Genomic DNA, 22,292 nt, shown 5'->3' with positions numbered 1-22,292 from the left:
TGTTGGGTCTTCGTTTCTGTGCGAGGGCTTCCTCTAGCTGCGGCAAGTGGGGGCCACTCTTCATCGCGGTGCGTGGGCCTCACTATCGTGGCCTTTCGTTGCGGAGCACGGGCTCCAGACGCGCAGGCTCAGTAGTTGTGGCTCACGGGCCTAGTTGCTCCGCGGCATGCGGGATCTTCCCAGACCAGGGCTCGAACCCGTGTCCCCTGCATTGGCAGGCAGAGTCTCAACCACTGTGCCACCAGGGAAGCCCCAAAGTTCTTTTTAAAAGGATTTTCTAAGCAGGCCTGTAGAAAGAAAGATGGACACAGACATGACATAGAGACCTCTTTTTTTAATTTGGTAATTATATGCAAAATACAGGACCACAGAAGTACTGAAAAAAAAATAAGCGACACAGAGGAAAACATTTTAGGTTTACTTTTTTGTCAGTTTCAAGGAACAAAGTTACCAGCCTATTTTATGATTATAAAATTATTGCTCGAAGTGCTTTGTGCTTCAAAACATGGTAGGTGGCTAAAATCTGCAAATACTTAACCTCTGTGCAACTTCTGACTTGAAGAGCAGAGTTAAATGATAGAACATCGAGCCCTTTTGCTTGTGGTCGTAGAGAGGGAAATCTTAACCTGGGAACCCCCCTTCAGGCTTTGTTTTCTCTTTTGTTTCCACCTTTGTTTGGAAGAGTTTGTTTGTGTCCCTGTGCAGGGCCTTCCCCAGACAAACAGCCTCCCTGATTGACAGTCACAGATGGCCGCCGTCCCACCCTGTCTGACGTGTAAAACTTCCTCCAGCTGAGAGCCACCAGCCCCAAAAGGGAAGAAAACCTGAGGCCCCATTCAACCCTGCATCAATTATCCATGGCTTTGTGGAGACTTCTAGTGAGGGAAAGAGTTAAAGATCCATTTAAACTTTCAAACAGCAGAGGTAAACACTTGGCTAAGCACAGCTGATTGGATTTTCAATTGAAGAGGCCAGGCAGCCACAGGCAACGGGTGGTGAGGAACCCACAGAAATGATGGACACAGATTCTGCACTTTCAACTTGCATCTCTAGACAGAAATGCCGCCTAGAGAGGAAAGACACTGAAGAAGAGGGAAAGGCTGTGAGTCCAAACCCCACTGGTAGGCAGTCCTTTGGGCTGACTCCTTATCTGTGTTGGCTCCCACAAGCCTGGGTATTGGCGCCCCGGGTTGGAGACGCCACCTGCCCTGCCACGCAGCCTCTGCGGCTCTGAAAACTGGGGACATCTGAGAAAATTGTGGCAGCTTTCAAAGAGAGTAAAAAGGCTTAAACCAGTCCTATGAGAAATTTCGTTGTCTTTTTTGTTCGTTTATTTTAAACCAGTTTATTTGGGCCGGTTTTCCTCTTACAAGACATCATTCAGGTTCTAAGATCAGCCATGATTATCTCTTCCCAGAAAAATTCAGAAGAGCTACACTTCTGCTGGAATGGCACAATCCTTTAACATCTGCTAATCACTAGAACTATAGGAACCCTGGCATGTGACCACCAGACCCCTGATCTGCAGGCTGGCAACTCTCTCTCTGATCTTGTAGGTGGTTGCTATTTAATTTTCCCTGAGCTCTTCTGAGCCCGTGGTTGATGGGAATTACTGTTGGTTTAAGACAGTGATGGCCACCTGTGTACTAAACACAGCACTAGTATTTTCTATGCTAGTTAAAATAATGTGACCAAGTTTGCCCATCCCCCAAAAAGCAGAGCCTGAATAGGAGGTAGGCACTTCACAACTGCTATTTTCCGTCTGTCACCAGGAAAAGTTAGTGGGGAAATGAGCACGCCTCGGGGTTTTTTTTTTTATTTTATTTTTTTCTTTAAATTTATTTATTTATATTTATTTTTGGCTGTGTTGGGTCTTTGTTTCTACGCGAGGGCTTTTCTCCAGTTGCGGCAAGCGGGGGCCACTCTTCATCGCGGTGCGCCGGCCTCTCACTCTCGCGGCCTCTCTTGTTGCGGAGCACAGGCTCCAGACGCGCAGGCTCAGTAGTTGTGGCTCACGGGCCTAGTTGCTCCGCGGCATGTGGGATCTTCCCAGACCAGGGCTCGAACCCGTGTCCCCTGCATTGGCAGGCAGATTCTCAACCACTGCGCCACCAGGGAAGCCCTGGGTTTTTTTTTAATTGAAGTATAGTTGATAGAATGTTGTGTTAGTTTCAGGTGTACAGCAAAGTGATTCAGCTATACATATATGTATTGTTTTTCAGATTCTTTTCCATTATAGGTTATTACAAGATACTGAATGTAGTTCCCTGTGCCATACAGTAGGTCCTTGTGTTTATCTATTTTATATATAATGGTGTGTATCTGTTAATCCCAAACTCCTAATTTATCCCTCCCCACGTTTCTCCTTCGGTAGCCATAAGTTTGTTTTCTATGTCTGTGAGTCTATTTCTGTTTTGTAAATCAGTTCATTTGTATCATTTTTTTAGATTCCATGTATAAGTGATACCATGTAATATTTGTCTTTCTCTGTCTGACTCACTTCACTTAGTATGATCATCTCTAGGTCCGTCCATGTTGCTGCAAATGGCATTATTTCATTCTTTTTTATGGCTGCATAATATACCATTGTGTATATATTGATATATACCACATCATCTTTATCCATTCATCTGTGGACGGACATTTAGGCTGCTTCCATGTCTTGGCTATTGTAAGTAGTGCTGGAGTTTGTTTTTTAAAAAAGCATATAAACTATACAATTCCTAGTTAATATATCATGATACTAAAATCCAGAATTTGGGGGCAGTGCACAGGTCTCTGCTTTATGTGCTTTGTTGAATGAGACATTGAGAATCTAATATATATTAAGTGCTCCACTGGAAATGTCTTATTAAACAAAACAGCACATAGGGGAGACTAGAACAGCGTCAGGCCACAGAGGACTTTCCACCTGCCACCAGCTCACTCTGCAAAAGGATGGATGTGAAACCCACAGACCTCTGGCATGCCAGTATCAGACAGCTGTAAGGAGTGTTTACTACTGCCCAGAAGTCTCCGAAATTCTTGGAAGGGGCTACTGGTGATGTTTCAGAGCCATGAGTTTAGATCCCACGGCAAGTGTGGGGAAACCACTCTTAGCCAAAAGGAAAGTCTAGCCAATCAGCCAACATCTGCAACTGACTCAACTTTGTAGCTGTCTCGTTGCCTGGGTCCACATAATTAAGGGAAAATGCTACATGCTCTAGCAATATTAGCAAAGCTGGGGTCTTAATATATATTCCTAGAGAGTTCTAAGGACCCAGGAAACATCACCTCTACTGGAAAAGTTGACCGTCAGCTTTTTGAACTGACAGTAGAGGGATGATTGGGCGGGTTTAGGACTTTAGGAGCCCCAAACGCCTGAAATTCCAGGTGGCAGTGCACTGTCATTAATATCCCCTGGTTTTAGCTCTTTGGGAGATACCTTTTCTGAGGGTTTTATACATTATTTTTGATTTATTTTAGTATTCCTACTTCTAGTCAAAGTCAAGACCAGGAAATGTAGAGATATGCTATGAGGTGGTTCTCGGGCTTTGTTTGAAATCTACTAAAAATTCCGTCATTCGTTCAGTGACTTTCACTGTGTACCATGCATCCGTGAGTAGTACTGCTATGGGTGCCCCTATGGAGCTGACATTCTTTGTTTAATATATTTATTTAATTATTTATTTGGCTGCGCTGGGTCTTAGTTGTGGCACGTGGGATCTTTTAGTTGCAGCATGCGAACTCTTAGTTGTGGCATGTGGGATCTAGTGCCCTGACCAGGGATCGAACCCGGGCCCCCCTGCACTTAGCCACTGGACCACCAGGGAAGTCCCTGGAGCTAACATTCTACCGGGGGGTTGGGGGGGGGGGCGGGAGACAGACCAACGAATACACACTGTCCGCACAGTAGTAAATGTTGTGGAGAATTGTAGAGGCCAGAGGGGGGCAGGGCTTGCCGGTATGTGCGGCAGTTTCAAAAGGGTGTTTGGAGAAGGCACCACTTATAAAGGGACGGTTGAACAGCGTCCTGGGGAGGTGTGAGGGCTGAGCCCCTGTGTACTGGGGGGAAGTGGGTCCAGGCAGAGGGCTCAGCAGGGCAGAGACCCTAAGACTGGAACCACGTGGTGGAGGAAGAGCAAGGTGGCTGCAGCCAAGGGGCTGAGTGCGAGGGACCGCGAGACAGGTGGGGGGTGGTTGGCGAGGCTTTTTAGGCAATCACGAGGATCTCCACTTTTACTGGTCCTGGGATGGGGCACAGGAAAGTTTGAGCACTGGGGCGGCACACCCTGACTCAAGTGCTCATGCAGCATTGTCTCGGTGCTGTGGAAGCAAGAAGCAGGAGATGCTGCAGCGCTCAGCAAGAGATGATCCCGGCTTTGGGACCAGCGGCCAGCAGTGGAGGTGGTGAGAAGTCATCTGAAGATGGGAGGATAGATTTGCAGTGAATTGTGCTGTGGTACAAAAGCGGGTGGGAGGCACAGGGGCTTGCAGGGTACCATGTGCTTGGGTTCAGCTGGGGTCAGAAGGTAAAAGAAAGGCTCAGGCAAGAGCCTGAGGGTGTAGGGCAATGACTGTGTTCATGCATCTCGGAATTAAGGTGACTTGCTTGCTTTGCACAGTGGGCCGTCTGCTGAAGAGTATTGTCACACCCGCTCTGTGTTCTGCGTGATGCTTTTAGGTCAGCCTTAGAGTTCAGAGCTTTGTCCCAACTCTGCTCGCTGATGAACAGAGAAGATTCTTGTGATTTGGTGGTTTCCAAGAGAAATCCCAGCAAAGTGTGGATGGAGGTGGGGGCAGAGAGAATTGCTTTAGTCCCTCAAAGAGACTGTTTATAACAGTAGAACACAGTGAGAGCAACTAGGACAGCTTCTTCAAGAAGCACACATATTCTTTCTTCCCTTGTAAGAGGCACTTACTCTCCAAAGAAATCTTTTTTTTTTTTCCTTACTGGAAATATTTCACTGCTTTGATTTTATTTTTTAATTCATTGTCTTCAAAGTTTGCTCTTTCAGAATTCATTTGCTTACCATATAATCTATGACTATTTCAGAAGATTGAAATTAGGTTTGTTTTGTGGCTTCTACTTTTAAACCAAGAAGTGGGTTCAGAATTGGTGATGGAAGAGAACTTGAAATAGGATAGCTTATTGGGAACATTGATTTGGGCCCTTTTCTTCTAGTGTTAACTTTTTAGCTTATCTCTTTCAGAATATGCCTGATTTCCTTCTCGTGAGATACCACATGTCTAAGGATCCAGTTGTTACTTAATTTTTCTTTGTTTACTGATAAATATGCTGTATGCTTTTGTTCTTTTAAAAAGCAATTTTATTGAGGTATAAAACACTCACAATTAAATACATCCAATTTAAGTATAGAGTTTGAGTTTTGACAAAAGTGTGCACCCGCGTACCTGTTACCACGATCCATATATGGACCATTTCCATCACTTTAAAAAGTACACTCTGGGCCCGTTTCTAAATAGCTCATCCCACCCAGCCCCAGGCAAACACTGATCTGCTTCTGCTTCCAGTCACAATAGATTATATTTGCCTTTTCTAGAACATCCTATCAATAGAATCAAATCCTATGCACTCTTTTGGGTCTGGCCCCTTTGCCTCAGCACCATGTTCTTCCTTGAGGTTCATTATCATGTTGCTTGTGTTGGGATTTTTGTTTCTTTTATTGCTGAATAGTATTCCAATGTATGGACTTATTAACACACTTCACTTTTCATGGACATCGGGTTGTTTCCAGTTCAGGGAAATTATGAGTAAAGCTGCTATGGATATTTTTCATCAAGTCTTGTTGTGAACAAATGCTGTCATTTCTCTTTGGTAAGTGCCTAGGAGAGGCATTGTTGCATCTCCTGTGATAGGTACACACGGTATTTTTTTGTTTTTTGGTCGTACCATGCAGCTTGCGGGATCTTAGTCCCCCGACCAGAGATTGAACCTGTGCCCCCTGCAGTGGAAGCATGGACCCCTAACCACTTACCGCCAGGGAATTCCCAGTACACACACATTATGATTGTTATGTCATCTTGATGAATCTACCACTTTTATCATGATGAGAAGTCTGTCCTGGTAATAATATATTTGTTCTGACGTCTACTTTGTCTAATATTGTTATAATCACTCGAGCTTTCTTGATATTAGTGTTTGCATGGTATGTCTATTCTCTGACCTCTGCCTTGTAATTAGACTATTTAGACCATTTACACTTGAATAATTACCAATTTAGTTGGATTTAAATCTCGTATGTATTATTTGTTTCCTTGTTGCTTTTTTCTTCTCCAGTCTTCTTTTGGATTGAGTATATCCTAGTAAGTTGTCATCACCACTGGCTTATAATAGCTATATAGCTCTTCATTTCATTTATTTTTCTGGTGTTTCCAGGCACCTCGTCTTCCGTGAACTCCTGGTGCCTTTGCCTCGGCAGGACCACCATGGTCTGCTTGGGTCCCCCTCCCAGCACCACATTTCAGAAAGTGCCTCCAGGCGAAGAGCTGACGCAGCCTGGGGTCCTCCTAGTTTGCTTCCCTTCTTTCAGGGACTCTAGCCCCTTCTGTGTCTGAAAACAGTTACTTCATATATTTTGTCCAGTTTTCTGGTTGTTATTGTGGGAGCTTAGGTTCGGCTCTGGTTACCATATTATGTTCTGAAGTGTAATTTTATTTTTGAAATAAAGTATTTGGTTCTTGGCAGGAGAATGTGTTAAATATGTGAAATTGGGACTGCCTGTAAAACCCTAGATGCATAACACCATTGTTATGACTTCACAAAGTGATGTAAAGATGGTGATGATCAGTTTCCGGCTTACGCATAGCAGCACGTGTAAACCTCAGAAGCAGAAGCTTTGAAAAGTTCTGTATCAGTCCCGTTTGAATGATAACAGCCCATAATCGAGCCCTTAGGTGCTCAGTGTTCTACATACAGATCTTTTTTAAAAAAATCATCTTACGTGTGTGTTTTTTAAATTATTTATTTATTTATTTATTTATTTTTGGCTGCGTTGAGTCTTCGTTGCTGTGCACGGGTTTTCTCTAGTTGCGGCGAGCGGGGGCTGCTCTTCGTTGTGGTGTGAGGGCTTCTCACTGTGGTAGCTTCTCTTGTTGCAGAGCACGGGCTGTAGCACGCGGGCTTCAGTAGTTGTGGTGCGTGGGCTTCAGTAGTTGTGGCTCACCGGCTCTAGAGCGCAGGCTCAGTAGTTGTAGTGCACGGGCTTAGTTGCTCCGAGGCATGTGGGATCTTCCCGGACCAGGGCTTAAACCCGTGTCCCCTGCATTGACAGGCGGATTCTTAACCACTGTGCCACCAGGGAAGCCCCTGAGGTTTTAATTTAATTTTAATTCATTTAAATTGAAATAGCCCCATGTGGCTAGTGGCTGCCATATTAGACAGCAAAACTCCAGGTAGCAAGGGAGCAGGGGTAGAAAGACAGCCCTGTGATGGAGCAGTCAGGGGAGCCTCCCAGCAAAAGACTGACCAGCCTCTTGCCTCACTGTGGCAGGGGAAGCCCCAGGCTGGAAATGGCAAATACTTGGCACAGGCACCACTCCGAACCATTCCTGCGCCCATGGCAGACATTGCTAGTCAATCACCACACACTTTCTTGCTAGTTCAGCCATAGCTCAGGATCCTTTTCAATACAACACTCCAGGCAGTCCCCAACTACAGATCAGTAGATGCTAGCATTTGAGAGAAATATTACTGGTCATCCCTAGGCCAGGAGGCCCATCTGGGAGGTCCAGGATCTCACCAGGCTGTAAGGTGGCTGGCAAGGGACGTGTGGCCAACCTGGGTCAGTGAGGCAACCACAAATATGGAGAGTGGAGAGGCAATGTGCTGGAGGAGCCAAGATTTTTCTATTTCTTCAAGAAACACTCAGAGCATGATTTAGGGAGAGAGGAAGGGGGTGGGGGGAGAGGTGAAGACTTGTCAAAGCCAGCTGATGTGCAAAGCATTTGGAGATTTTTATTGAGCTGGGTGCAATATTGTGATTTATGAAGAAAAATACATATTTGGTCATTCAGACCAAAAATATATATTTGGCCATCTCCCACGTGGCCCAAACCTTAAAATATTTATATTTTCGCCCTTTTTGGAAAAAAAAAATTTGCTGACCCTTATTCTAGAGAGGGTTCTGAATTGCCCACAAAAGTGGACTTGCTGGATTAAAGGAAATATGCATTGAAAATTTCAGCAGATGCTGCCCTTCATACTTGCACTAGCTAGCAGTGTATGAGATTGCCTGTTCCCCAGTATCCTCACCAACACAGAGTAATATCAAACTTTTCCATGTGGCCAATTGGATAGGTGAAAATGGTATTTCACTATCGTTTTAATTGTACTTACCTTATTAGCAGTAAGATTTAGTATTAGGCAGTAGGTATAATAAAATATATATTTGGTCTTTGTCCCTCATTCCTGGCACAAAACTTCTAAACCCCGTGGAATTTCCAGATAGGAGTGTCTTTTGATATTCATAACAAAACCCTTTCAACCACACCTGAGTTTGTGTTAATGAGGTGACTTTTGGAAAGCCCCTAAGGAAGGGGCTGGTTGCCAGGGGAACCAACCAGAATTAGAGGATTGGAACTTTCAGTCTCTTCCACCCTCCCCCCCACCCCCTTGAAGGGGAGAGGGGCTTGAGGTTGAATCAGTTAATCCTGTCTACATAACGAAGCTTCAGTGAAATTAAAAGAATGGAGTTTGGGGCTTCCCTGGTGGCGCAGTGGTTGAGAGTCTGCCTGCCAATGCAGGGGACGCGGGCTCGAGCCCTGGTCTGGGAAGATGCCACATGACACGGAGCAAGTGGGCCCGTGAGCCACAACTGCTGAGCCTGCGCGTCTGGAGCCTGTGCTCCGCAACAAGAGAGGCCGCGATGGTGAGAGACCCGCGCATCGCGATGAAGAGTGGCCCCTGCTTGCCACAACTAGAGAAAGCCCTTGCACAGAAACGAAGACCCAACACAACTAAAATAAATAAATAAATAAATAATTTTTAAAAAAAGTTCTTCAAAATTATTAAAAAAAAAAAAAAAAAGAATGGAGTTTGGAGAGCTTCTGGATTGGTGTACCCAGGGAGGTGCCAGGTGGGACAGCATGGAAGCTTTGCACCCCTTTCCCCATACCTTGCCCTGTGCGTCTCTTCCATATGGCTGTTCCTGAGTTAGATCTTTTTATAATAAACTGGTAATCTAGAAAGGAAAAAAAAATATTATATATATATATATATATTTGGTCATCTCATATATATTTGGCTTTCCAAAAGTCACCTCATTAACATAACAAAAGGCACCTTTTTTAAAAAATTAATTTTATTTGAGCGTAGTTCTGCTGTACAGCAAAGTGAATCAGCTATACATATACATATATCCCCTCTTTTTTGGATTTCCTTCCCATTTAGGTCACCACAGAGCATTGAGTAGAGTTCCCTGTGCTATACAGTAGGTTCTCATTAGCCTGGAAGGGCGACGCTGCACTCTCCCCTCCGTTGCCAGGCAGGCTGTGCTTCTGTTACTGCAGCCCAAGGCCCCGAGAGCCTGCTCTGGTTCCTTAGGGGCCCCTGGGAGGGGTGTTTGTCACAGGTCTCTCCGCAAGCCCAGTTCTCTCGACCGTGACTGTCCTCGATTGCGGCGTCTGCTACACGGCCTGGGTCAAAGAGCCTAAAAGTGCGGGGATTGGGACCCAACCTGGTAGGAGGAACTTGAGTCCCGTGATCCCCCTAAGCCCCTGTAACCCTGCGGTGGGCGTGGGTCCCCCTCAAGTCACGCTGCCTCCCACACCCACAGCTTCCTTCTGTCTTTGGCTGAGTCCCCTCTGGTTCCTCAAATGGCCACCAGGTGGGAGCAGAGACCTGCGGTGAGGCTGGGACTGAGGCCTCCTTGAAGATGGGCTAGGAGGGCTCCAGGCAGGGCTGGGGGCCTCTCTCACTGGGGGTCTGGGCTTGCCGGGTGGCTGGGAGCTGGGTGCGTGCCTGGGGGTGCAGGCCTCTTTTGGGGTGAGTGTGCTGTGACTGCGTGGGGTGTAGATGGGCACACCTGTGTGCAGAGGCCTCTGCAGCTGTTGGGTGCGTGTGCCCTTGAGCATGCCCGTGTGCAAGCATGCAGGGGGTACCTGTGTGTGACTGTGGGGCCTGGGTCTGCAGAATCCTCCCTGTTCCCCTGCAGGCCTGAGAAGGCTGACGATTGGGATAGCCTGGCCCTTGAACTTTATGTTTCCAAAGCGGCAGGTGGCTCCGAGGCTCGGACCTCAGGACCCCCTGCCCGCTGCGTTCCCTTAGGCTGTGTCCAGCCAGTGTGGCGGCTTGTCCTACTTTGCCAGGTTTGGGGTCCTGCTGAGCCTTTTTTATTTATTTATTTATTTTAACATCTTTATTGGAGTATACTTGCTTTACAATGGTGTGTTAGTTTCTGCTGTGTAACAAAGTGAATCAGTTATACATATACGTATGTTCCCATATCTCTTCCCTCTTGCATCTCCCTCCCTCCCACCCTCCCTATCCCACCCCTCTAGGTGGTCACAAAGCACCAAGCTGATCTCCCTGTGCTCTGCGGCTGCTTCCCACTAGCTCTCTATTTGACGTTTGATAGTGTATATATGTCCATGCCACTCTCTCACTTTGTCACATCTTACCCTTCCCCCTCCCCATATCCTCAGGTCCATTCTCTAGTAGGTCTGTGAGCCTTTTGATTTGTGTCAGGATGGGGACTCATTGCTGTTCCTGGGGGCCTCGGGGTAGGAAAGGCCAACAGTGCACTGGGGGTGCTCCTTAGCCCCAGGCTGGGGGTTCGGGGAGGGGGAGGGCCGCCACACCGGAGTTTGTGCCCCTGGTCCTGCCAAGCCACTGGGAGGGTGGATGCTAGCCCACTTGTCACCCGCTTAGCATCCTGGGCTTCCAAGGTCCTCCTCCAGCCAGGCCCGTTTCCCTGCTCCCTTTGGTGCCTTTCTACTGCCCTCACTACCTCCACCGCCCTCTTCCGTTCTCCCTGAAAACCACGCTAAGCAGACATTTGTCAAGGTCACAGTGACCTCCATGCTGCCAAGCCCAGTGGACAATTCTCCGGCCTCCTCTGACTTGACCCTCAGCAGCACTTCAGGGGCTGGTCCTTCCCTCCTCCTGCCATCACTCCCTTCCGCAGCTCAGGAATTCCGCTCTCCTGGTTTTCCTTCTGTCCCGCTGGCCCTCCCTCTCAGCCTCCTTTGCTGGTCCCTGATCTCTCCAAGTCTGGGTGCCCCATCCCTACACCTCTTCTGTCTCCCTCTTTAAACGCCCACTTCCTTGGTGATCTCATCCAAGCTCATGGCTTTCAAATGACTCCCGTTCAGTATAATTTAATTAGTTGGTTTTTTATCATCTGTCTTCTCCCAAAGGAAAGCAAGCTCTACAGGCAGGGCTTTTTTTGTCTTAAGTCAGGTTTATTAAGGTATAATTTACATACAGTTAATGTCACCCTTTTTAGTGTTCACTTCTGTAAGTTTTTGACAAACACGTATAGTTGTGAAACTGTCTCTGCCGTCAATTACAGGACAGTTCCCATCACCCCCAAAAGTTCTCCATACCCTTGTGGTCATCCCCTCCCCCATGTCCCGCCCTGGGCAGCCACTAATCTGTTCTTTTGTCCCTTTTCCCTAGTTGTGCCTTTTCTGAAAAGTCATATAAATGGGATTGTACTGCGTGTAACCTTTGGAATCGGCTTCTTCCACTTATCACAATGCACAGCGCATTTGAGATTCACCCATATTGTTGCAGCTGTGAGCCGTTAGTTCTTTTATTCTATTGTATTTTATTGCACAGCTTTGTTTATCTGTTCGGAGGGGGACCAGTTGTCCTGGTTTCCGTGGGAGGGAATGGTTTTTCTGGGACATGGGACTTTCAGTGCTAAAACCAGGGTGGTTGGTTATCTTAGTTCTTTAGTTGAGGGACATTTGGGTTGTTTCTAGGTTGTTGATGATTTTGAATACCTACTCAATATAACCAGTGACAGAGGGTTTTTTGGTGAACACAAATGTCCATTTCTCTTGGGTAAATACCTAGGAGTGGGGTTGCTCAGTTGGATGACGAGTGTACGTATCACTGTAAAAGAGGCTGCCAAGCTGTTCTCCAGAGTGGCTGTATTGTGTAGCATTGTGGGAGAATTCCACTTGCTCTGCATCTTAACCAGAACTTGGTAGTGTGTCAAAAAAAATTAAAAACCGGTTTTTTAGCCATCTTAATAGGTGTATAATGATATCTCCTCACGGTTGGCAGAGATTTCCTTTATTCGCCTTGAGTAGTGTTGTGCCCCCAGTGCCTGGGTTAGTGCCTGCTATGTAGTAGACACTCAATGAATTTTTTTTTTTTTTACTGAGTGAATGGATGTATGGATGGATGAATGAATGAAGTCAAAGGGGCTTCCGGTATCTAAATCTGTTATAGCAAATACATAGCACACGTACCGCCAATTCCCCCATGCCCCATTCTGTTTCCATGGCAGACGTCACTCATCAATTGAGCCATTTTATCCACCTGCTTCATTTCAGACAGGTACGATCCAGTCCTTTGTGTAGCAAGTGAGATGAGCCCCATGAGCTAATGCAGCTTTAGTTCAAGCCTCTCATTGGCTGAAGAAGAGGCCAGGCTCAGAGCAGGGTCCAAGGCTGCCCAAGGACTCACAGCAAGCCAGTGGCAGGACTAGATCTCCAGGCTGGGCTCTCCCCAGAAAAATGCACGACGTCTCTGACAAGGCTGGAGTAGGATGGGAGGCATGGACGTGGATCTGGGCCTGAGGCCGGGTTGGAGCATTGTGGAGTGCTCCCTGGGCCCCGGCTGGGTGGGAAGGCTGATGCCGGCGCTCTTCCTGCAGGTGCCCAGGAGCTGCTGGGATGGCCTACCCGCCCACGTTGGCTCCCTGGCCCAGCGGGCGTACTGGGCTCTGCTGAGCCAGCAGAGGGACCAGAGCATCGTGGCCCTGGGCCAGAGCGGTGCTGGCAAGACCACCTGCTGCAAGCAGGTCCTGGAGCACCTGGTGGGGATGGCAGGCAGTGTGGATGGCAGGGTCTCAGGTACAGTGGTCTCCAGGTGACGTGCAGCTGGGACGTGGTGGGGGCGGTGGCGTGGGGGAAGGGAAGGGAGAGTCAGAGGGGGTGCTGGGCGGCTCTTTCTTATATCTGCTCAGCTAGCGTTCACTGAGCACCTGTGTGCAGACCCTGTGCTGGCTTCTGGGCAGGGCCACCCCTAGTCTGTTGGGTACTTTTGTGTGAATTAGAAACAGGTACTCCTTGCCTAAGACACTCACTGCCACATGTGGAACCGTCGTCACGCATTGACATTGTTAGAACCAAACACTTGACCACCACGTTCTGGGCCATCATCCTAATAAGTATACAGGCCTATGGCTATCTGATATAAATGCTGTGCCCTTAGGTGTGGTGTCCTTGTGCAGCGCACAGCCCACTGGACTGTGCAGAGGACCCGATAAGTAAAAACAAAGACAAGGAGGCACTGACAGCCGGAAGGGAGACTCAGCTGCACATCTGTGCCAGACTCCAGTGCTCTGCACCGCTTGCTGGCCGAGCTGGGGAGGGGAGAGGCGGAGGGAGCACAGAGAAGGGGCCGGGGGGCTTCCTTGAGGAAATGATGTTTGAGCTGGGCATTAAAGAAAGAGTTTCAACATTGTAAATCAACTATACTTCAATAAAAAATAGTGTCAGTTGGTGATAATAATTACAATATTGATGGGGATCGTGGTAAATGCTTGCTGAGGACTTACGCGCCAGGCTCTATTCCAAGCAGGTTAACTTATTTATTATTTAAAACATCCCTATAAGGTAGACATTATTATTATTTGAATTTTATAGATGAGGCCATTAAAACGCAGGGAGGTTAACCAGCTTGCCCAAGGCCACACAGCTCATACATCCTAGCACCGAGATTCAAACACAGACAGTTTGGCTCCAGAGCTGTTACCCCTGGGCCAGTGTTCTCAATGTATTGTTGCCCCTCTGAGGAGCCTTTTTAGTTGTTCTTTCTCCTAATCGTCTCCCACCATGAAAAGTTAATGCCATTGATTCACCATATATTTGTTTATGCAGTGTGTGTGTATGTGTGTATATATATACAGACACACACAGACGTGTGTGTGTGTGTGTGTATCTGTGCTCTATTCTATACATAAGAAAGGAAAACTGCCCCCATCCTCAAGAATCAGTTTCTGCCCTCTTGGGGGCAGTATTCCCCCTGCTGAGAATATATGGCCCAGGCAGTATTGCTTTTCTAATAATAACAAACAATACTAACACCACCACATTTGGAGCATGTTCTGAGCACTTTACATTATTAAAGCTTTTAGTCTTTGTGGCAACCACATGAGGTAAGTAAGTACTATTATTACCCCCATCTTATAGATGGGGTATCTGAGGCACAGGGGGGTTAATTTATTCGCTCCAAATCAGGTGACTAACAACGGGGAGAGGCCATATTCAAGCTTGTTTAACCATTGTACTATCCTGCTTCTCCACTGGGCTTATTCCAATGCTTTATTGATCACCTGTTCTGCACCTGGCCCAGGTTAGAGCCCTGTGAGGAGCTGGGGATACAGCAAGGAGAGGCCCTCCCAGAATGTAGATCTGCTGAAAGTGTGTGTTGGGGGAGTGGGAGTCAGGCTAGGCTGTATCCAGGTGCCTAGCACATAGTGGGTGCTTGTTAAATAGTTATGTTAAAAAGCTTGGGACTGCTGGGCTTTTTGAGCTGGCTGTGATGGGCGTTCCCCGAGAGCAGGTCCAAGAATGTTAATGCTCTGCCCTCCTCCTAGACTCCACCAGGCCCAGGAGGCCCTAGGGCAGCCCTTGTCACTCAGATCGTACCAATCCTAGGTGTGTGTATCTCCCCTTCTGGGCTCACTCTTGCTCACCCCGCACCCCTGCTTGCAGCACAGGGCCAGCCCAGCAGCGGAAGAGGTGTGGCTTAGAGCTGAGTTGGGGGAGTGGAGGGGCCCCTGCTGGGGCCTGGGGCCAGAATGGGGTCCTGTGAGAGGTGGGGGTGGCAGCACCTGGGCCACGGGTGATGCCCTGTCTGTGCCCCACCAGTGGAGAAGATTCGAGCCACCTTCACTGTCCTCCGGGCCTTTGGCTCCGTGTTCACCGGCCACAGCCGCCATGCCACCCGGTGCTCCATGGTGATGTCACTGGACTTGAACGCCACAGGCCGAGTCACGGCCGCCCAGCTCCAGGTGAGGCCTCTGGGTGGGAGGGAGAGGGGGCTCTTTAGGGCTGCAGTAGCCTCAGCCCCACTCAGCAGGGCCCACGCCTCCAGCTGGGACCCTGGAATGTGTCTAAATGGTCATCGCTCCCCAGGCCAAGGCCAGCTCCTCCCCACCTCACTCAGTGCCCAGACATCTCCTCCTGGAGCAGGCCAGCTCGTCTGTGCCTCGGAGTATCACAGGGATGAAATATTCATGAGTAGATACATAATTCAGCCGCTCATTAGCTGGGTCTTAAAAGCGTAAGCTGAAATTAAACAGGCGCTCGCTGGCCTTCTGCGGCAGCCCGTGTGTGACAGGCACATGGCCTGTTTGTTCCTCTCTCTGAAATCACCTGGCTCCTCCCCTTCCCCCCCCCCCCGCCCCCACCAACATTCTGTTTGAACAGAAAACAGGATTAGGTTATTAGAAGGGTTGTTTGTATGTGGAGCTAGGAGAATACCCAGACTCGCTGGTGCACGATAAATCCCTTTCTGTCCCGGCCCTGAAAGTCTACCGTGCATCACCATGTGGGTCAAGTTATTAAGGGCTTCGGTTGCATAAGAGTGTGTTGGAGGGCGGCTCTGGGTTAATTGTTAGTACCCTTGGATTCCTTCATCGGAATGAGCCCGTTGCATTCGTTGATTGCCTGCGTGGACTCTGAATCAGTGAGACAAAGGCCTGGCACGTTTTGATTTGGAGGCGTCCAGCCAAGTTGGGGCCTGAGGTGCTGCCTCGAAGAGTGGGCCTGGGGGTTGGTGGGGGTGTGCGGGCAGCCTAGCGGGGCCTCGTGCTGACCGGCGCCTGTCCTCTCCCCTGGCAGACGATGCTGTTGGAGAAGAGCCACGTGGCCCGGCAGCTGGAAGGGGAAGGCAATTTCGAGGTTTTCTCCCAGATGCTATCCGGATTGGACCTGGCTCTCAGGTGAGCGACTGGGCTGAGCAGGGACAGCCGAGGGCAGTGAGACAAAGGGCCTCCGCTCTCCAGGGCCCCAGCCCTGCCTCTGCCCAGAGGTGAGAGGCAGTGGAGCCCAGTGGTTAGGAATCTGGCCTCTGATTCTTGCTGCCTGGTACTGCTCCTGGGCTGGGTGAACCTGGCCAGGTGTCACCTGCTCTGAACCTCCGTTTCTTCCTCTGTAAAGTGGAAATAGTACCTTGACTGCTGACCTTACAGGATTAAGTGAGATAATTCACATATGGCTCTTTATACACGCTGGGGGGTGGTGGTGGGTGTCTGCTGTGACGGTGACATTTTGGTACAGGTTCTGACAGCAGCGTGGGAGGTGGGCAAGGAACAGCAGACCCCAAATCTTCCAGAAGCTCCTAAACTCTGTGAGAGCCTTGGGTGCACCTGAGGTAGCTCAGGGCGAGGAGGCACCAGGTGGAACAGCAGAGAAGCCACAAGACTCATCTGGGAGGGCCTTCTGGGGGAGGTGGCCCAGGGAGTCATCTCTGCCCCTCGCTGACTCCTGGGAATTCTTGGACATGTGGCTCCCTGTCTCTGAGCCTTGGTTTCCTCATCTGTTGAACGAATGAGTAAGGTTCTATCTAGTGAAGCTCCAGGGAGTGCTCACCCCAGGCGAGGGGTGATAATTTTCAATTTGCCTCTGCGTCCCCCATCATTTGTCTCCTGCCTTCCACCCCCGTCTGAAGGGCAGGCCCAACCTGTCCTGAGCCTCTTGGCTAAGGCCAGAGGGGCACCTTACCCTTTGGAGAGAGGGCAGATTAGGGAGGAAACTCCCAGTTTTCAGAGCAGGGTAACTGAGGAGTAAGGAAGCTTCTGGAAGGCCTTCACTTAAGAAGGGCCCATTGAGGGCAGCAAGTGAGGAATATTCGGGAGGCAGGGCCAGGGCCTGAGGCAGACCCCGGGGCCACCTGGGGCACTCTGTGGAGCCCCGTGCCATGATGCCCACCTGCCCTGCCAGGCCACTGGTGTGGGTGGGTCCTCCCTTACTTCTGGTCCCTTCTCTGTTTCCAGGACAGAACTGTACCTGCACCAGCTGGCAGACAGCAGCTCCTTCGGCATGGGCGTGTGGCCTAAGGTAAAGAGGAGGTCCTTCTGGGTGTGAGTGGGTGTCTGTGTCCCCATGGCCAAGATGGGCGGGTCCCCTGTGTGGCTCGTCCCTCTGCCACTGGGGTAAGTAGTTGGCAAGGGCTGGTCACGTGGGGGAGGCAGGGTTGCCTTTATGGGGCCTGGGCTTGTCAGGGAAATGAGTCTTGTGCTAATAAAGGGAACCAGGAGGTGGTTTGTGTAGAGGTAAGGGCGCGGTCTCCGGGACAGGCTGTCTGGGTTCAAACCCCGGCTCTGACACTTACTGGATATGAGACCTCAGGCATGGACCCTAGCCTCTCTGAATGTCTGTGTCCTCTTCGGTAAAATAACAACAGAACGGGCGGGCAGGCTGAGGGGAGGACAGAGCGTGGCACGGCCTGCCCGCCTGGGCCACGGGGAGAAGGTCGGGGCGCCGCCCGCGCCCTCGTTCCGCTGCCTGGCGTCCTTTGTGGGGGCAGGGCTCCCAAGGAGCTCAAAGGCCAGGGAAGGACACACGGGACGGTCCAGAGCCACCCTACCGCTCCAGTGGTGCAGCACCCTCTCTGAATTCCTACTGCCACCAAAACACATCCCTAAGGCCTTTGGGAAGAATTGCTAGGACCCAGGAAGGCGGCCCCTTGCTGTGGTCCAGACTTCAGCAGCTGCCGATGACCAGAGGGAGCCAGCCGGCCGGCCGTGAGCAGGAGGACAGGACACGGGGACAGGGACAGCCACAGCCGGGCTTCCCGCAGCTGTGCCCACCGCCAGAACCAGCTCCAGCCAGTCACAGCCCCCGAGATGCCAAACAGTGACGGGCGAGAGGCCGGCAGGAAACTGACACCCCCTCACTGGAGAGCCTGCCCGGTCGGGGTGCGGGGCACCATCCCCGTCTGAACTCACCCCACAGCTCAGCCGTCTCCCAGTGACCCAGACGCGTCACCACGGCCCCAGGGCTGATCCCCGACCAAGGTCAGAACTCCCCCCAGTGTGACGGCCCCCATGCCACTCCTGTGGTGGAAGGGACGGCAGGCAGAGACCAGGAGTAGAGTCTTTTTTATTAATGGCTGCGTTTTCAAAGAACCGTTTTGTTACCAGGAAAGCTCCCCAGGAAGGGATTGCATTAGTGCAACAAGGGGGAGCCTTGATGCCAGGCTTTCCAGACACTTCCAGGTGGAGACTTTTGGCCTAGGCCGGCCGCCGGGGACTCGGGGGCTGGGAGGACACACGGCCCCTCCCCCGCCCCGACGGGGCGCTAAGGCACCCGGCCCGCCCGGGGGGGCAAAACCCCGTGCCATCAGCAGGCCGGCGGCTTGCAGCCCTCAACCTGCAGCCCTTTGCTCAGGAGGAAGGCGTCCTGCATGGGGTCACAACCCAGGAAGAGCTTCACCATGCCCTTGGCATCCTCGGAGCCCCCTGGCCTCAGAATGCAGCTTCTGTAGTCCATGGCAACCTGAGGAGAGGGGGCGGGGCTGCAGGAGGGTGGAGCACCCCCTTCACGGAGGGTGTGGGTGTGGCCACCTCTGCTGTGACTCAACAAAGGGCAGGGGAGCAGGGGGTTCTGGGCAGGGCCCTCAGAGCCTGGCAGGCCCAGGCGGGCGGCACAAGCATCTAGGCCCAGGCCAAGGACCTCCGTGTTGGTCTGCACGGCAGGCCGGCCTCTCACCTTGCCACTCAGGACGCCCTCCTGCTTGAAACGAGTGTGTGGACCGTGTCCGCGGAGTACACCTCGCTGCACAGGTAGCCATAGGACTGGGCGTCGTAGCTTCCTGCCAGGTGGCCGAAGGTCGCAGGCAGGTGGGTCCCTGGGACACACGCGGAGAGGCTCCTGCCCGGCCCCCTGGCCGCTCCGTGCCCCTTCCCCAGAGCCCAGAGCTTGGGGCCTCAAAGCAGCCCTGTCTGAGTCCCCTGCCACTAGAGGGAGTATTGGCCCAACACTTCTAGAAAACGGGGACCTTGCGGGCAACTCAGTGGAGGGACACAAATCAATCTTTGCCGACTTTCTGCTGAAGCTCACGAGGGTTCACCCCTAAGCCTCTTACAGGGACAGCTGCCCGAGGCTCCGAGGGATGAGTCAGGGCTCGCCCTCCAGCACGGGGAGAGCGCGGGTTAAAGCGCTCACGAGGGAGTGAACTGCGTCTCCGCACCGACACGCACGGGCAAACCTCGTCGACGCGTTCCGTCCGGGGTATGAAGCCCTCTCCTGCCTCTTCCAGGCTCTCCAGAAAGCACGTGCAGATACGCCCAGCCCACCCTCGGACTCCGCGGGCCACAGCTGGAGGGACCAGCCCAGGAACCCAGGCAGGAAGAGGCCAGAGGTCAGCGAGCCTCGACCAGAGCCCGTCAGTCGGTCCCCCTTCACACACCACCAGAGGATCCTCTTGACCTGGGCAGTAGCCGCCAACCGACCGCTAAGGTGGGCCCGGCGTGCGCTTGGCTACCTGGCGTGGCTGGGACCCCGAGGATCTCCTGGCAGAGGCGGGCATTGTCCTAGGCCGGGTCCGAGGGCGTCTGCGTGTGCAGGGCCTGGTCCACCTTGGCCAGGACGATCTGGCGCAGGTTGAAGAGGCCTGGAGGGCGGGAGGAAGGAGACGGGGGCGCTGGCACTGTGTCCAGGCCGCGCTTTCCAGCCGGGCGGTCCGGGAGCCCCTTTCCTTTCCCTCGGCCCGGCCGCACGGGGGTTGGCCAGCCGGGACTTGATGAGCTTGTCCAGCAGCTCCTGGGGGACGGCGCTGCTCGTGCCCCGCCGAGACTGGCAGCAGCGCCAGGGCTTCACAGGGCGCGGCGCTCCCGGCCCCAGAGCCTACCCTCTGGTTCTCATCCCCGGCTGTCACCAGAGTCACAGGCAACGTGCCCTTCTTTTCGTTTGTCTTTTTTCCGGCCCTCGACCACGCAAAGGTGTGAAGCCCTGCCACTCGCTGCCACGTGGATGCACCGTGAGAACACGGTGCTCAGCGAGAGAAGTCAGACACAGAAGGACACACAGGGTGTGACCCCACTGAGGGGAAACGTCCAGAACAGGTAGATCCACAGAGTCAGAGTGGGTTCCTGGTTGTCAGGGACAGGGGAGGGGAGGGAATGATAACTAAGGGCGTGAGGGACCTTTTTGGGGTGAGGGAAATGTTCCAGAACAGGGCAGTAGTGACGGCTGCACAGCTCAGTAAAGTGTCCCCACGCGCTCCGGTTGCAGTCTGTGAGAGCATCGCTCTCAGGACGAAGGGCTGACTGCAGGAAGACTGAACGAGCACTGGGTCCTGGGCCCAGACGCTCATCTGGGGACCCCCCCCACATTGGGAAGTCACTGGGACTTGCTGAGCCTCCACCGAGACTGGCAGCAGCCCCAGGGCCTCACAGGGCGTGGTGCTCCCGGCCCCAGAGCCTAACCTCTGGTTCTCATCACTCATCACTCACCAGCCTTGCATGCAACGTTCCTTTCTTCTATTTTGTCTTTTTTAAAGGCAACTCTTGAATACCTGTATTTAACATGCAGGGAACCAGTCCTGACTCCTTGGTCTGGGACTTCCAGCCTCCAGAGTCTCGAGGACATCCACTTCCGTTGTTTACGCGCCCAGTGCGTGGGGTTTGATGATGGAAACTGACACCGAGGGCGTCTCCTCGTGCGGGGTGACATCAGCGGAAGAATCCCGTGGCGAGGGCCTGCCTGAGGACCACGGGAGAGCCCGGGCCCTCCCCGCCCCCTGCCTTCAGCCCCTCGCCCGCACCCTCCTGGGAGCGGAGCTGGTGCATCGCTTGCCAGAACTCATGGAAGTAGGTCTCCAGCTCATCATGCTGCAACAGGGAGGGCGGGTTGGGCGTAGGCTTGGTGAAGTTGGCCACCATGGCCGCGATGGCAATCTGGCGCCTCCCGTCCTGCTGCAGGCAGCCCGGCTGCAGGCCAAAGCAGGCCATGTGCCCGGACTTCCCTTCCCTGGGGAGGGACGCGGGTGAGGCCCCGCTACCACAGAGGAGCCCCGGCCCACGGCCGACAGGTTCCCCCACGCATGCACCGAGGGTAGAGGTCCAGGTAGAACTTGCTGATGGATGACCTTGCCCGAGGCCGCGTCCCGGACCGTGTAGAGCCTCACATCTTCATCTTCGTGACGCATGTTGGCGCCTTCCTCCAGGTCGAAGGTCAGCCCCAGCAGCTCCTGGGAGATGCCCAGCCACCCGCGCGTGACCACCTGCATGGGGAAGGACTCATTGAGCAGGTACTGGTCCACGTGGTAGCGCGTCTCCTCCCCCTGGTTCATGTAGTAGCGCAGGTCCTAGACGTTGATGGGCCCGTCAAAGTGCAGGCCCCGCCTCTGGCACTCAGCCTTCTTTAGCTCCAGGATCAGGGCCGCTCCTGCTCCCCGAGGGGCTTCAGCTTCTGGGCCAGCTCATCTGCGGGCGGAGGGGAGAGGCTCAGCTATGTCCCTGTGGCAGCCGCCCAGCCGCCCCCCACCCCACGCCCCTCGAGGCAGAATGAAGGGTTGGGGAAGGCGACCCCCAAGGGCTGACACAGTGGGGTCTCAGGCAGCACCACGTCCAGTCAAGGTCCACCTGACCCCCGTCCCCACTGGGACTCGGGGAGGCGGGGTTACCTAGGAAAGTGGCCACCACCTGGCTGGTCTTGGCCATGTTCATCTCCAGCACAGAGTCGGCACGCGTGCTGAATCCCAGCAGGCGGGACTTCTGAGCCTGCAGCCTTACCAGCTCCCCGAGGATCGCGCAGTTCTCCTGGAACCCAGAGACAGCCAGCGCTGGGGACCGTGGGCCACGCCCTCCCCACAGGCCCCGGGCCAGGTCTCTGTGGGTGGGAGGGCTCTCAGGCCACTGGCAGGCACAGCCAAACCCCCTCCCTCCTCCTCCTGGCCTGGATTTCTAGACACTTTGGTGCTGTCCTAACATGTGGTCTTTATGAACACAGGTCCTTTTGGAACCAGAAACGGCGTGAACCATGATGAGCTCTAAGGCCAAGGGCAGGAAGAAATGTGACCAGGCTCTCCAGGAGCCACCCAGGGGCCTCCCCGGGCTCAACAATACAAACTTGGCTGCCGTGCAGACAGCAGCTCATCCCCA

At 52.2% G+C, this 22,292-nt stretch overlaps 1 pseudogene across 1 annotated transcript; it reads right to left on the bottom strand.

Annotated features, from left to right (window-relative positions):
- Window positions 1-18,528: 18,528 nt before the first annotated feature.
- Window positions 18,529-21,956, bottom strand: LOC309617535 (thimet oligopeptidase-like; annotated as a pseudogene). Its single transcript has 7 exons — window positions 21,815-21,956; window positions 21,239-21,614; window positions 20,964-21,159; window positions 19,908-19,959; window positions 19,673-19,801; window positions 18,898-19,036; window positions 18,529-18,684 (listed from the first exon to the last, which is right to left on the bottom strand). The product of its transcript is annotated as a thimet oligopeptidase-like (transcript).
- Window positions 21,957-22,292: the final 336 nt, after the last annotated feature.

This window comes from Balaenoptera borealis (genome assembly GCF_965194805.1).
Source record: "Balaenoptera borealis genome assembly, chromosome: 1".
NCBI lineage: Eukaryota > Metazoa > Chordata > Mammalia > Artiodactyla > Balaenopteridae > Balaenoptera > Balaenoptera borealis.
This window is presented reverse-complemented; position numbering and strand designations above follow the sequence as displayed.